General features: G+C 34.7%; 1 protein-coding gene across 1 annotated transcript in view; it reads left to right on the plus strand.

Moving 5' to 3' along the window:
• Positions 1–6,072: 6,072 nt before the first annotated feature.
• Nvy (CBFA2/RUNX1 partner transcriptional co-repressor nervy) overlaps positions 6,073–14,958 on the plus strand; it is a 57,259-nt gene continuing 48,373 nt past the window's right edge. The window contains exon 1 of the mRNA XM_083052689.1: positions 6,073–6,558. The gene's annotated coding sequence lies outside the window, so the exon portion shown is untranslated. The remainder of the gene's footprint in view (positions 6,559–14,958) is intronic.

Here is a 14,958-nt window from a genome sequence, read left to right on the forward strand (position 1 = left end):
TTAATAAAATAATTTTATTTAAAGAACAAGTTTCTGGAAAAGCTTAAAAAAATACTATAAAATTAATATTGATTTATTTTCTTTATGAAAGGATTAAAATAATTTACAGTGTTTCTTAGAATAGAAAAACTTTTCGTTTTAACAGAAAGAAAGTCGTCACTCATTCTTTGAGCGAGTAAATCTCGAATTTTATTTGAGGAATTCGGCTGATGTTATATGGTATTTAAGCCGAAATTTGTTTATTCTCATTCTCTCTCACTTACATTCTTATATTCTCTTATTCTCTCGCTCTCGCTTTTGATGATTCGTTAGAAAGATTTACGGGATAGTTTTTAAAAGATGCTTTGTTAACAAAAAAGTAGTCAGTTTCGAGTACTTTTGTTATTGAGAAAATTCTATATTTATAAAGAATTTTTTTAAATTACAGTTTTTAATTTATCATTATTTTCAAGAAACAACTCTCTTTATTATAAAATTTATTTTACATTTTTAAGAAATAATGATTATATTTTCTCTTTCTATCTCTCTTTTTCTTTCTAAATATTAAATTATTAATGGAGACAGGAAGCGAAGAATTATCTTCGAAGATTTTATAACGTCAAACATTTCTCGAAGTCTGCGAAAACCATTCAAATTCGCTGCTCTGATTTGCCGAAGCTACATATACATGTAGGCGCAAACTTGACGATCATACGTGGAGTACTAACTACTAGCGATGGGATTAAGTATCTTACAAGTAAATTTGAATTTGTTTGCATTGGTTTCGAATTCTCTATGATTACTAGAAAAACAAACAGTACTTTTAAGTAGACTCAAACCTGGAGATAGGTTTTATAAATATCTCGAAAAAAACAAAAACAATACTTTCAAGTACATTCGAATTTGGATCAAGTATATTTGAATCTTTTATGAGTACTTAAGAGAAAGTGAGGGTAAGTAAATAGGTGTGTGAGTGAGATGGGGGATAGTGATTGAGTATCTTATAAATAGGTTCGAATTTGTTTGCATGATTTCGAACTTTTTAGGATTATTCGGAAAAAAAAAAAAAAAAAAAAAAAAAAAAAAAAAAAAAAAAAAAAAAACAATATACTTTCAAGTAAATTTGAATCTGAACAAGACAAGTTCGAACTTTCTACAAGTACCTCGAAAAACAAGAGCAGTACTTCCAAGTACATTCGAACCTAGCTAGATCAAATATGTTTAAATCTTTTATGAGTATTTAGGAGAAAGTTAAGGGATAGGTATAAAAATCGGCGTGTGACTTAGATAAGAATAGTGATAGGATTGAATATCTTACAAATAGATTAGAATTATTTGTTTGCATTTCGGTTTCGAATTCTCTATAGGTCTGTATTCTTTTTAGCTGAACTGGCTGCACTAGTTCAGAGTTTATCTTTTTCCTTCCAATGTGGAGTACTAGTGCAGCCAGTTCAGTTAAAAAAACAGATTACTAGAAAAAAATAGTACTTTCAAATAAACTCGAACCTGGATGAAACACACACACACAGGTTCGAACGTTCTATGTATCTCTCTAAGTATCTCGAAAAAACAAGAACACTACTTTCAAGTACCTGGAGCATACCTTTGAACTTTGGATCTAGTATGTTTGAATTTCTTATGAGTACTTAGGAGAATGTGCGGGTAACTGTAGATTCGATTCTTTACGATAGAATTTATTACTATTTCAAATCTTGTAAATACTCAATCTAAAATTCGAATATAATTGTTCTAGATTCGATTACTTCGCAAGTACTATATAAAATATTATTTCTTATGAAGTATTATTCGAATTCTAAATGAAATCCTGAATGAAACTTGATTATTGGATTATTGGACTGTCGGATTTTTAAATACATATTGAACTTGATCCCATCCCTACTAACTATTAACTACCAAGGCGAAAACTCAGGGGAAGGAGCTATACGTAATATCTGTATCAGGTCGTATGATTTGTTATTCGCACGGCGAGTTCCGGCTGCTCGCGCCGAGGGAAAACTTAGATTGCTTCACTTCCACTAATTCCTATCCGAGCTCCCACGCTAATTCGACGTCGAAACTCGCGGCGCGTTATACCTGAAGCGGCTCGATAAATTACTCCGCCGTCCATCCAATTACCGGCGACTCAGTCAGTACAGCCTATACAGCTCCGCTTCGTCATCCCCGATGACTGCTCGGCGCGAGCTCGAACTGAAGATTCGATTCTTGCCTCATCCGTTTTGTCGCTTCGACGGGAGGGCAACCCCCAGAGATTTTCGGGGCAAAAGCGTGGTCCACTCAAATATCCTTTCCCGAGATAATATATATATATATTTTTTTTTTAACTCTTTAAGATAGGCCTATCTCGCGCGTCCAGATCAACGATAGATCCCTTAAATAAAGTCGAAGGAGAGCTCGACGTCGCACCTGATCGCGTGCAGACGGGACTTGGGGAATCTCGCGTCAGCGCGCGTATGCACGATGAGTGTGTACGTGGCGATGACAGGGTGGCGTGACGAAGTGCTAATAATACGTATAATAGGTCGGCGATGTGGTGCGCGCGCGCAAATTTGTGCCGATAAACGCGCACGTCCGCGCATCGCCTGTAATCTCCGCGTCCACACACAAATACACACACAAATACACACACAAATACACACACACACACACGCACACATACATATACACACATGTCACTCTAAGCAACGAGGCACGCACGTGTCCGTGCATTCGGAAATGTTAAATGTCAGCGCTGCGAGCTTAGACTGGAAACAAATTCCTTTTGGATATGAATAATTTGTTATATTCACTTTTTTATATATAACTAGAACAAGCGCCAGTCAAATTTTATGTTAAAAATAATGTAATTTTTACAAAAATAATATAAAGTATGTCTATTTTTTTTGTCAAAAATTGTCAAATTGTTCACTCTTGCGATGACAGCTGCTCGATGTACGAATATAACGCACTGCGAATCGAGATAACATTATTAGACAAATTATTATTAGAGAGGATAATTATTTTTTTCATTATTTTATTGTTATTCTTTACATTAAGTTACATATTTCTTCAATATTTTTTATTATATATATATATATATATATATATATATCGAACGAGAGGAATTTTATTAATATTTTCTTATATTTTTAAGCACGCTTTTTTATTTTTTAAAAAGTTTTATCAATGCGTAATAAGGTCATGTGTGCAAAGAATACATGTGCAATAATATGTCATGTGTGCAATTCATATTATTTTATATATAAATTGGTGTTTCTATTTCTCGCTGTGTTTAGATTTCCTCGAATTTTCAACAAAACGTTACATTAAAATTCTACTTAAATAATACATTTTTCAAATTAATTGTAGAATAAGGATTTTTTAATATTTTTTATATTATATAATATATAAATTATTATAATATACATAAATTATTACATTATATATTTTTTATATTTTTATATTATATTTTTATATTATATAAAAAATCTTTATAAAATATTTATATATTTCATATATTATATATATATAATTTTATATATATGTATATATAGAAATATATATACGTAAATAGCTTATGTGTGATTCAAAAAGAAAATTCGAACTATCGTTAGTTTCGAATTATTCATGCAATTTCAAGATTTGTACAAGTCCAAGCGCATTGTCGCGTTGTCATAAAATGTTTTGTGATTCTGCTACCTCATTTCATAAATTGTGGATTAACTCGAAACGAATGCGACAGCGACGGATGGATGACGAGTCTCGAGAATTCACGCGTGCGAATCCGATCAATGGCGAACGTCGAAGCGGGTTGGATGGTCGACGGCACATCTTCCACGAGGACAGCTGGCGTGATTGTGGGTCGACGAGCATTTCTCGTCAGCGGCCAAGTTGGAAAATCGGTCACGGGTCGGTGCTCTCGCGCTGATCCGCTCGAAATTGAGGTGGACAGCTTTCCGCTTGATAAAGGAATGTCATTGCTTAACGTCATTTAGGTTTCTTTGCAATTTTCGACGATATAGGGAAAATTGTTAAATTTTTGATTGAGCAAGCTAAACAGTCTCTATATAGATCCCTGAATATTAATAATATTATATTATATTAATAATATTTTTAATTATAATATTTATTATAATATATATTATTTAATAGAATTATTATTATATTTGATATAAACATTATTATAATATTTTATAATATATTATAAATATAATGTATTAATATTTTAACAGTCTATAAAAATATTAATAATATTTCAAATATGATAATATTTAATATAAATATTATTATAATATTTTATAACATCCCCCTGATATAGAGATTTTCAATAATATTATTAAGATTAATATTATATTTAATATTACAATATTATTAATATAATTTAATATAAAATATTATTATAATAATGTACCTATAATAAATATTATTATATTATAATAACAATTATTATTATTATTAATAGATTAAATATTAATTTATTTATATTATACAACATTATATTACATATATTATATTATATTATATACAACATTAAATATTAATTAATTTATTATTTATTATATAAAATATTAAAATAATAATATTTTTAGAGAAATCTTGATTCTTCTGTATTATTCGATATCAACAAATCTCGCAAGATTCCGATCGTAATTTCTCGTGTGCCGATCGTCTAGCGCGACAATCGAGATTCTCACGCATGCAGATTCTGGAATCTTTCTCGATCGCGCTCGAGATTCCACGGTGATGATCGATGTCGCGCCTCGTCTAAGAGCGGAGCGTTAAAGGAGCGACGCAGGATTCAAAGTGCCGTGAGGTGAGGTGAGGCTGCACACACCCCGGTGTCGAGGATTGGGGGCGAGGAGGTACGGGAGGCCAAGCTATTTCTCAGCTTCAGCGGCAGAGCCTTTCTTCGCGGGAATATATCGACACGTCAGGAGCACACTGGCCCGTTTACAATATCGCGTATAGGAACGTGCGCGCGCCTACATTTCGGCCGTCTCGCACCTCTCTCGTTGGCGAGAAACATCGCTTCACGATGATTTCGCATCGATCTCGCGCGGTTCTCTCTGGATCGAAAAGTAAAATCTGCGAAGAACGTTCAGGAGGAAATCAGTTTTTTCAATAATAAAAGATAAATTTATGTTTTATATTATATGATTTAAAGCAACATTTTATTTTATATATATTTATAATAATAATTAGAAAAAATAACAAATTTATAAAATATGAATATATAAAATGTATAAAAAATATAAGATTTATATTATTTAAATTTTTATTAAAATAAGAAGTTAAAAGTTAAATAAATTTTATTAAAATAAATTAAAATGTAGGATAAAAATTGAAATATAGAAAAATATTTTTATTAAGTTTTAAATTTATTAGTAAAGATTAATAAAAATAATTTAAATTAAGGATAAACAAATTTAATAATATAAATTATAATATAATTCTAGTAAATGTTTAAAATTAATGATTATTTATATTCTTTGAAAATAAGTATCTATATGTACTAACCGATATTTTTTTGTACATTTTGCATGCTATAAAATATTTAATTATTTAATTTAATATTCACACACATTATATTGATATTTATTTTCAAAGAAAACAAAGATGCGTGCAAAATTGTATTTGCTTAAAGAATTAATCTTCAAGTGCGTATAATGATATCACACAGCTGTTCGGAAGATATTTCCCAATTTCTCGAGAAAGACGGTTCTCTCTTAAAAGAGACGTAGTTATCCAAATTACCGCGTTATGTGAGAAATCATTCTTCCAAATATAAATTTCCGGCATTTGGAACTCTTTCTTCTCCGGATCTCTCATCATCTGGACCGACCTGAAATAACTCCGCTCCTCTGCCAGGTGCCTCCTCTCGCGAATTGTTTTCGTCGGCGCCGCAATTCCGGGAGGGGATCATCGTGCCTGCACAGGAAGAGGGTATCGCAGTATAAGGTATACCGGAGGTTGCGTGGCGGAGATTAGCAAACCGCACGATCGCGCCTCCTCTTCCTCTTCCGCCACCGGGCTCTGGCGCGTCGTCCTTTCGGTTCTCCGGCGAGACTCTCACAATCAGTTGGCCGCCGACCGCCGTTCGTGCGTTGTGCTCGTTCGCGCCGCTCCGTCGTCGTTTCGAGACCTCGCTCCTCGTCGTCGTTTGCGCGCGTTATTTATATGTTATATATATTCCTTCGTTTATATTTCTACGCGCTCTTATAATCGCGCGAAAGGAACTTTTTATCTTCTTTATTTTTATCCTTTCGATCCGAAATTTCTCGTCCATCCTTCTCGCGTATTCTTCTGCTTCTTCTTGTATACTTGCCGTCATCTTTATATGTTTTGAAACCGAAGAGAAGAGCGTGCATCTTCGTATGATGATGATGATGATGACGATGATGATGATGATGATGAGACGAATCGTTGTTCGCTCGCGAGAGCCTAATCTTCGGCGCTCGTGAAAATCCGCGATCGTTGTGACTGTAAATTGTGACTGATCGACAGGTCTTGCCTGGATTTTTTGCGGTTTACATCCCCGGCACGCTGCGTGAGTGTCGATCACGAAAAAAAAACAAGCGGAAGGTGAGAATCTACTATAGTTATTGTCTGTCACACACACGAGTTCTTTTTTTCGCGCCCGTGATAATTGTCGCGAGTGGAAAGATTTTTATGAAGCGACAAAAAAATTAAGATTGCGATATCTTTGACGATTTTATAGTCTTCCGAATTTAGGGTGATTAAACAAAATATTTAAATTTATCTCTGTGCATTTTTTGGGTAATTTTTTTTACGCCCGATAATTGCTGCGAGAGGGAAGATCTTTATAAAGCGACAAAAAAATTAAGATTGCGATATCTTCGGCAATTTTAAAAACAATCTTTCGAATTTAAAGCCATTAAACAAGATATTTGAATTTATCTCTGTGCATTTCTCTCTCTCTCTCTTTCTCTTTCTTGATAAGAAAATATTTATATTAATAATCACATTTCGATAATAGGGAATTATATTAATAAATCATTTTTTATGTTATTATTATTTTTATGTAATGTAAAAGTATATTATAAAAGTATATATATAATTATAAAAATATATATAATTGTAAAAATTGTAAAAATATAATATAAAAATGACTAAAAATAAGAAAGAGGATTATATTTATGATATTAATAGCTTCATACTAAAATAAATTGCATATGCATTTTTACATCCTTTAAACAAGTCTTATACAAATGTAGCACAATTATTATAAATGATTAACATGACGATATGCGTATTGTGGATATATATTAATGTCCATGATAGTATTTTTACAGTACAAAAAATAATTATTTGACAGAACGTGTTAAATAATTATTTCTCGTATCGTAAAAATTCGTCTTTTCAAATAATTATTTCTGTCAAATAATTATTTGACAGGAACGTTTTTCTTCCATATAAAAAACGACTCTTCGAAATGAAGACTTGAATACTAAAATAATTAGGAAATGATAGATATAACCATACACACATGTGTGACTATAAAGTTCGCATTACGAAGCTATGGGGAGAACGTGATAACTAGGAAATCGCGTGTCCCGCAAAACTGTCTACTGTCATTTCAAGCTGTCATTGCAAACCTTACGACTATGTTGCAACTTTTACCAAAAGAGCTCTACTGCTGCACGATGCTATCGCGTATCGATCAATTCTGCTATTAATTCGAAATATCGTATCTTGACCTTTTCAGCCGTGTTCAATCAATTTTTCATCGATTCGATACGCGAAACCACGCAAACTACGCTGTCATTTTATACACACATACTACTATATATAGAGAAAATCGCAAAATTTGTTAATCCTTTTATATTCGGATTGAAATGTAGATCGTGCGTGTTTTGTTTGTAATATATAGATATGTATATCTATATATGTATATATGTATTTTTGAGAGTCTGCTCGAAAAAACACTGCCAAAAAATTCCTAAACTGTCTATGATATGTGATGCAGCCGTAAAAAGTATGCCGTAAAAAAATATTACTCTTCAGAATGAAAAATATTACTCTTCTGGCTCGAAAGAGTTATTCGAACAGTTTATCGGGATTCCTCCGACTAAAGAATATCTCTCGAGTACAGTGTTTCCTTGTTAACAGAAAAATGTTTTGCTTTATTAATACAAAAAAAGTTATTCCGCGCGCCTCCTCTCCCTCTTCCAGCCCTTTTTTGCGCGAGCGAGTGTCGAGTCTCACCTGAACATCTGGCCATCTGGCAGCGCTCTAGCTTTGATGCCGAAAATTATTCGCTCTTATTCTCTCTCACACTTGCTCTTACTCTCATTCCACTCGCGCTTTCGCTTCTCTCAACGAGGCGCCAGGGAAATTTATGGGTATTACAAGTATTTTGAAAGGTAAGCTGTGCTTCATTAACAGAAAATGATGGGTACTCGGTTAATGAGGAAATACTTAGGCGTGGGATCAAGAGAGTTTAATATGTACTTAAGCATCTAATTATCAAGTTTTATCTTCTAGGATTTGAATAATACTCATAAAAAATAAATTTTTTATACAATCTACTTGCTAAGTAATTAAATCTAGAATTAGTTATATTAAAATTATAGATCGAGTATTTGCAAGGTTCGAAATAGTACTCGAACTCTAATTGTAAGTTAAAAAAATCTATTAATGATACTTGATACACTCACACATCTATTTATTCACATCCATTTTCTCCTAAGTACTTGTAAAAGATTTAAAGATTAAACATACTTGATCTAGATTCGAATGTACTTGGAAGTGCTGCTCTTGTTTTTTTATTACTTATTGAGAAATCGAATTTCCTATCTTGTCCAGGTTTGAGTTTACTTGAAAGTACTGTTTTTTTTCGAAATAATAGAAAATTAAAAATTATGCAAACAAATTCGAACCTACTTGTAAGACTCAATCCTATCACTATTCTTATTCCATTCACACATTCATTCGGGTGTGTGAAGTTGGCACCCCTATGTTATGCTATCATAGTTCTGTTAAGAGTTCTGAGTTATTTAGAACCATAGGAAGAGTTCTTGATAATTTTTAGAAATAGTTCCGGTCATTACGATAACGAAAATCAGTTTTAAAAAATAGGGGTGCCAACTTTACATTTTTTTACACATCGAGTTCCAATAGTTTTGAGCAGAGTTTTAAGGTTCTTTTAAATAGTTATATAGTTCCTGATTATTTTTTGAAAGAGTTCTGCAATTTTTAGATAAAAAAACGTATCTTTAATATCGAAGATATTTCTAAAATATCAAGTTCTCGTGAAAAACGTTAAAGTTCGTGATTTTCTAAATGTTTCGTAAAAGTGTATTAATTTTAAAAAATCAATCTCTTCGAAACTATAATAGATAGAGCCATGTGGTTTTCACGTTTTTTCTTGTCTTATCGAGTACGATTCAGAACTCTACCGTCTTTCCCCAGAACTTGATATTTTAAAAATATCTTCGATATTGAAAGTATGTTTTTTTATCTCTATAAAAATTGCAAAACTCTTTAAAAAAATAATCAGAAACTATGTAACTATATATTAAACAATTTAAATTTACTCACCTCACGGTTGCTCCTTTGTTGCCCGATGCCTCCCCGGGCCTCCTTCTCGTACAAGTTTCGAAACACTTGCATTCGCGTAATATTTTTTCGTTCGCGTCGCGCGGCGACGCCCGGGTTTTAGCTATCACAATCTTCGACGCGTTTCGGTAAAACGCGAGACTCGCGAGAGCTTATTCGCGCGCGAATAAAACCGAAGCTCCATTTTCGCGTGGCCGCTTTTTCCAAGACCCACTTTTCGCAGGGGCTTATCGAACGAAGATGATCAAGAGAGCGACTTTGCCGCGACGCACTGAAGTCGCCGAAGGACGCAAGCGAGACGAACATTGAGCGAGATTCACGGCCGACGAGATCAATCTCGCGTGTGCGATCGCGATTACGATATTGGTACGTGCGACGCGATCGGATTTATACGATAATTAACCGTCAAAGACGCTAATTAATACACTTGTCCTTTCGCGAACCGCCAAAAAGCGCGCGACCATTGATCACGAAAAACCGAAAAAAAGCACTGGAGGTGGAGCTAGACTGGCACTGCCAGGTTCGGAACGCGCAACGACCAACGACACGTCGCGACAAGTCGTAGTGGTGGGGCATTGTAGCGCTGGGTCCACAATAGGTGATTTAAGCTCTAAGCCTTAAGAAATTGATCAATCGCAGTCAAGTATGAGGAGAAAACTCGACTGTGATTGGTCAATTTCTTAAGGCTTAGGACTTAAATCACCTATTGTGGACCCAGCGTAGGGGTCGCGACGCAACGTACGTGCGAGGTTGAGCGAATCACGTCGCGACTACATGCCCCTACCAGGCGTAGTGATGGCATATGTAGTCGCGATGTGATTCGCCGAGCTCCCACGTCGCAACCTCTACATACCCCACCACTACGACGTGGCGCGCGTGTCGCTGCGCGTTCCGAAACTGGCAGTGCCAGTCTAGCTCCACCTCCAGTGCTCTTCTTCGATTCTTCGTGATCAACGATCCGCGAAAGGACGAGTGTATTAGCGTCTTTGGCGGTTAATTATCGTATAAATCCGATCGCGTCGCGCGTACCGACATCGTAATCGCGATCGCACGCGTGAAATTGATCTCGTCGATCGTAAATCTCGCTCAATGTTCGTCTCGCTGCATCCTTCGGCGACTTGAGTGCGTCGCGGCAAAGTCGCTCTCTTGATCATCATCGTTCGATAAGCCCCTGCGAAAAGTGGGTCTTGGAAAAAGCGGCGACGCGAAAATGGAGCTTCGGTTTTATTCGCGCGCGAATAAGCTCTCGCGAGTCTCGCGTTTTACCGAAACGCGTCGAAGATTGTGATAGCTAAAACCCGGGCGTCGCCGCGCGTCGCGAACGAAAATAAATAACGCGAATGCAAGTGTTTCGAAACTTTTACGAGAAGGAGGCCCGGGGAGGCATCGGGCAACAAAGGAGCAACCGTGAGGTGAGTAAATTTAAATTGTTTAATAGTTACATAGTTCCTGATTATTTTTTGAAAGAGTTTTGCAATTTTTATAGAGATAAAAAAACATACTTTCAATATCGAAGATATTTTTAAAATATCAAGTTCTGGGGAAAGACGGTAGAGTTCTGAATCGTATTCGATAAGACAAGAAAAAACGTGAAAACCACATGGCTCTATCTATTATAGTTTCGAAGAGATTGATTTTTTAAAATTAATACACTTTTACGAAACATTTAGAAAATCACGAACTTTAACGTTTTTCACGAGAACTTGATATTTTAGAAATATCTTCGATATTGAAGGAACGTTTTTTATCTAAAAATTGCAGAACTCTTTAAAAAAATAATCAGGAACTATATAACTATTTAAAAGAACCTTAAAACTCTGCTCAAAACTATTGGAACTCGATGTATAAAAAAATGTGAAGTTGGCACCCCTATTTTTTGAAATTGATTTTCGTTATCGTAATGACCGGAACTATTTCTAAAAATTATCAAGAACTCTTCCTATGGTTCTAAATAACTCAGAACTCTTAACAGAACTATGATAACATAACATAGGGGTGCCAACTTCACTCACCCCATTCATTCTATTTATTTACATCCACTTTCTCCTAAGTACTCGTAAAAGATTTAAACATACATTTGATCTAGATTCGAATGTACTTGGAGAGAAGTGCTGCTCTTGTTTTTTGAGTATATTATTTATTGAGAGATCGAACACCTATCTCGTTCAGATTCGAGTCTACTTGAAAGTACTGTTTTACTTTTTCGAAGTAACCATAGAGAATTGGAAAAGATGCAAACAAATTCGAACCTACTTCTAAAATACTCAATCCTATTACTGTCCCTGTAGATCCTAATCCCGAGATCCTATTCACACATCCATTTATCTACCTCCACTTTCTCCTAAGTAAGTACTTATAAAAGATTTGAACATACTTGATTCAGATTCGAATGTAGGTACTTGAAAGTGATGCTCTTGTTTTTTGAGGTTCTTATAGAGAGACCTATAGGTCCGTATTTATAGTCGTTTTTCAAATTTCAAGAGCGTATTAGATTAAATACTCAGATTTTATGTCTTGAGATACAGACGGTTGAATAGTTACATTTTGATTAAAAATTAACTGAAATTTTCTTTTGAGTATCTCTACTGAATCGAGGTTACAAACGAAATCAAATTGATTTTAAAAATTCATTTATTAAATCATATCATGTCTCAAGTCTGAGATGAGATTTGAGAAACGACTATAAATACGGACCTAGAGACCTATCTCGTTCAGGTTTGAGTCTACTTGAAAGTACAATTTTTTTCGAAGTAACCGTAGAGAATTCGAAACTATGCAAATTTGAAGCTACTTAATCTCATCGCTAAAAATACTATATTATCATCTTGATATTTGCTATATTTCCACGAAAAAAAAAAAAAAACACCTATTCCATCGATCGGATTGTAAACGAGTCGTGAGAAATAATCGCTCGCGCGATACCAACACCAAACTATCGTCGAATATATCTCGTCGAGAGAATTTACCGTGTCGAACACACCGGGAGAATCGAGCCATCGAAGCGCAAAGAGTACGTATATAACGCCGGTGAGGAAGTGGGGAGGGGGTGGGTGTGGGAGGGAGGGGGAGAGGGTGAGGAGGAAAAGTGGATGAATCGCCGCGGGGCAAAGACTACCGGAGGGAACTTTGAGTTTTCTTCGACGGGGAGCGCGGAGATAAGGACCGAACAAGCGCGCGCGACGAAAACCCCCCTGTCAGGTGCACCCTTTCGCACGATGTTTGCCAATAATCGGTTCCCCGGCGCACGTCACGATTAACCGTAGCGGAAGCGCGCGCGGCGGGTACGAATTCGGTAGCGCGCTTCCGCAATGTTTGGCGCGAGCCGCGCGCTCTCGTCGATCTTTGCGTTCTCTCTCTCTCTCTCTCTCTCTCTCTCTCTCTCTCTCTCTCTCTTTCTCTTTCATCGCATACATCGCGCGGCATGCTCTGCCATTTCCCCCGATATCTCGTCACTTACACTGTTCAAATAGTGCAGTTGTTGTCTCATCCAAGCTCCAGCTTATGTATCTCATCAACCATTATATATTAAAATGCGTATCAATTTAAATATTTAATATATTATTTTTAATATACATATATTTATTTGACGAATTAAGAATACTATTTAAATGTGTCAATTAATTCAACAAAGCGGACGCTAAAGTAGAAGAGGAAATATGGATCTTGATGTAAAGATCTGGATGAAAGAATGTACTCTTAATTTTTTAAAACGAAGGGAATTGATCAATGTATAGTTACACGTGATGCTTCAAGGAAATTACATGAATCGTTAACATTCAAGGTAAGAGGCTGTGGGTGTGGCGATTTAAAGAAAGTTACGGAGAATTCGGTACTGAAAAAAGAATTTCCTACTTATTTTTAGAACTTTGTTCTAAAATAGGTGCCAAAAGGATTTTTTTACTTTAGGAGGGGTATTCTCTAAAGATTAGTATCAGATATTCCTAATTTACAAAAATATAAATGAAATGGGATTTATTTTTACATTAACAAAAGAGTATATTATTTTACAACACACAGGCAAAGAAAGATCATGAAGAAGGTATAGACATAGCATATATAGATCGAACATGAGGCACGATATCTGGATCCTGAACGATTAAATTAAGTTGTGTTACACGTTACTTACTCATGAATACTTCTCTTAAATCGGTCAAGTCTTATTTCTTGAGCCACTTATTAATTTCATTCATTCATTTAGTGACAAACCATTTAGTGACAAACACTGTACTGCACTGTAAATTGTAATACTATGCCTTGATACAACAATATGACGCCAAATAAATAATGGTTCACATACGAAAAACATGATCGTTTGTTACATCAAAAAATATATTCTTAATTTTGGAGGATGCTCTAGAAACACTAAGAATATTTGTTAAGAGGAATTTTATAACATATAGTCCTCTTACTTCGAGAATACAATTTTTAGATGTATGCTCAAGATTTCGACTGGCAATTGAAGAAGAAAGATATTGATATAGATAACATTTATAATATGAGCAAAATTAGGTGAAGAACCAATACGAAGGATGCGAGAAAGGAATAAGTTTGCTTCTTAAAACACTATGTTGATGTAACATGAAAGATTTCTATATGATCTATCAGTGACAATAGCAATGTAATTGTAAGAGTAAAAGTGTATAAGTCAGTGGAGTTTTAAACTATACAAATATAAATAATCGATATTGTGTAATAATTTTCATCTTGTCTCTCTTCTTGTTTCTTATTCACTATCATCTTAATTACATTTACAGTCTTTTCGCGTTAACAGAAAGACTTTTCGCTTTATAAAAGAAGATTGTTCTCTCTTGTTTTGTGCGAGCGGGTCCCGACCCGAATCCTGTCTGAATACCTGGCCATCATCCGGCAGCGTTCTAGTTTTGTTTAATGCCGAAAAATATTCTCTCTTATTCATCCCTATTTCGTTCTTATTCTCCATTTTTGCTCTACGCATGCTGTGCGAATCAAGATACTCGCCGAGCTGTGTGTATACATATTTTATAAATACATCTTTCTGGCAAGTTGAATTTTAATGATTTTATTCCACATACAGACCTTCTTATTTTAATTAAAAACTACATAATGAAATTAATTGCATCTGTAAATTGTATGCGAAAAAATCGAGTCGATAGATATATTGTTGTATGTCTAACTAAAAATTATCCGGATAAGGGGCTGATGAGAGGGTTCGATGTCATGTTAAAGAATGTATAAGAAAATTATTAAGCAAACATTTATTAAAATTTTTTACTTTCGTAAAGATAACAAATTTCAATATTTTATTCCTGTTGAACAATTTATTCACAAATATGATTTTTCACTGTTAAATGTCGGCCACATAGTTATTAGGTAAGACTCGAGACTTGCTCTCTCTCGAGAAATTCGGGAAGGGGAGGGAGGAAA

The sequence above is a fragment of the Prenolepis imparis genome, unplaced genomic scaffold, assembly GCF_030444845.1.
Source record: "Prenolepis imparis isolate NDT839.2.m4 unplaced genomic scaffold, iyPreImpa1.0 SCAF_13, whole genome shotgun sequence".
Classification (NCBI taxonomy): domain Eukaryota; kingdom Metazoa; phylum Arthropoda; class Insecta; order Hymenoptera; family Formicidae; genus Prenolepis; species Prenolepis imparis.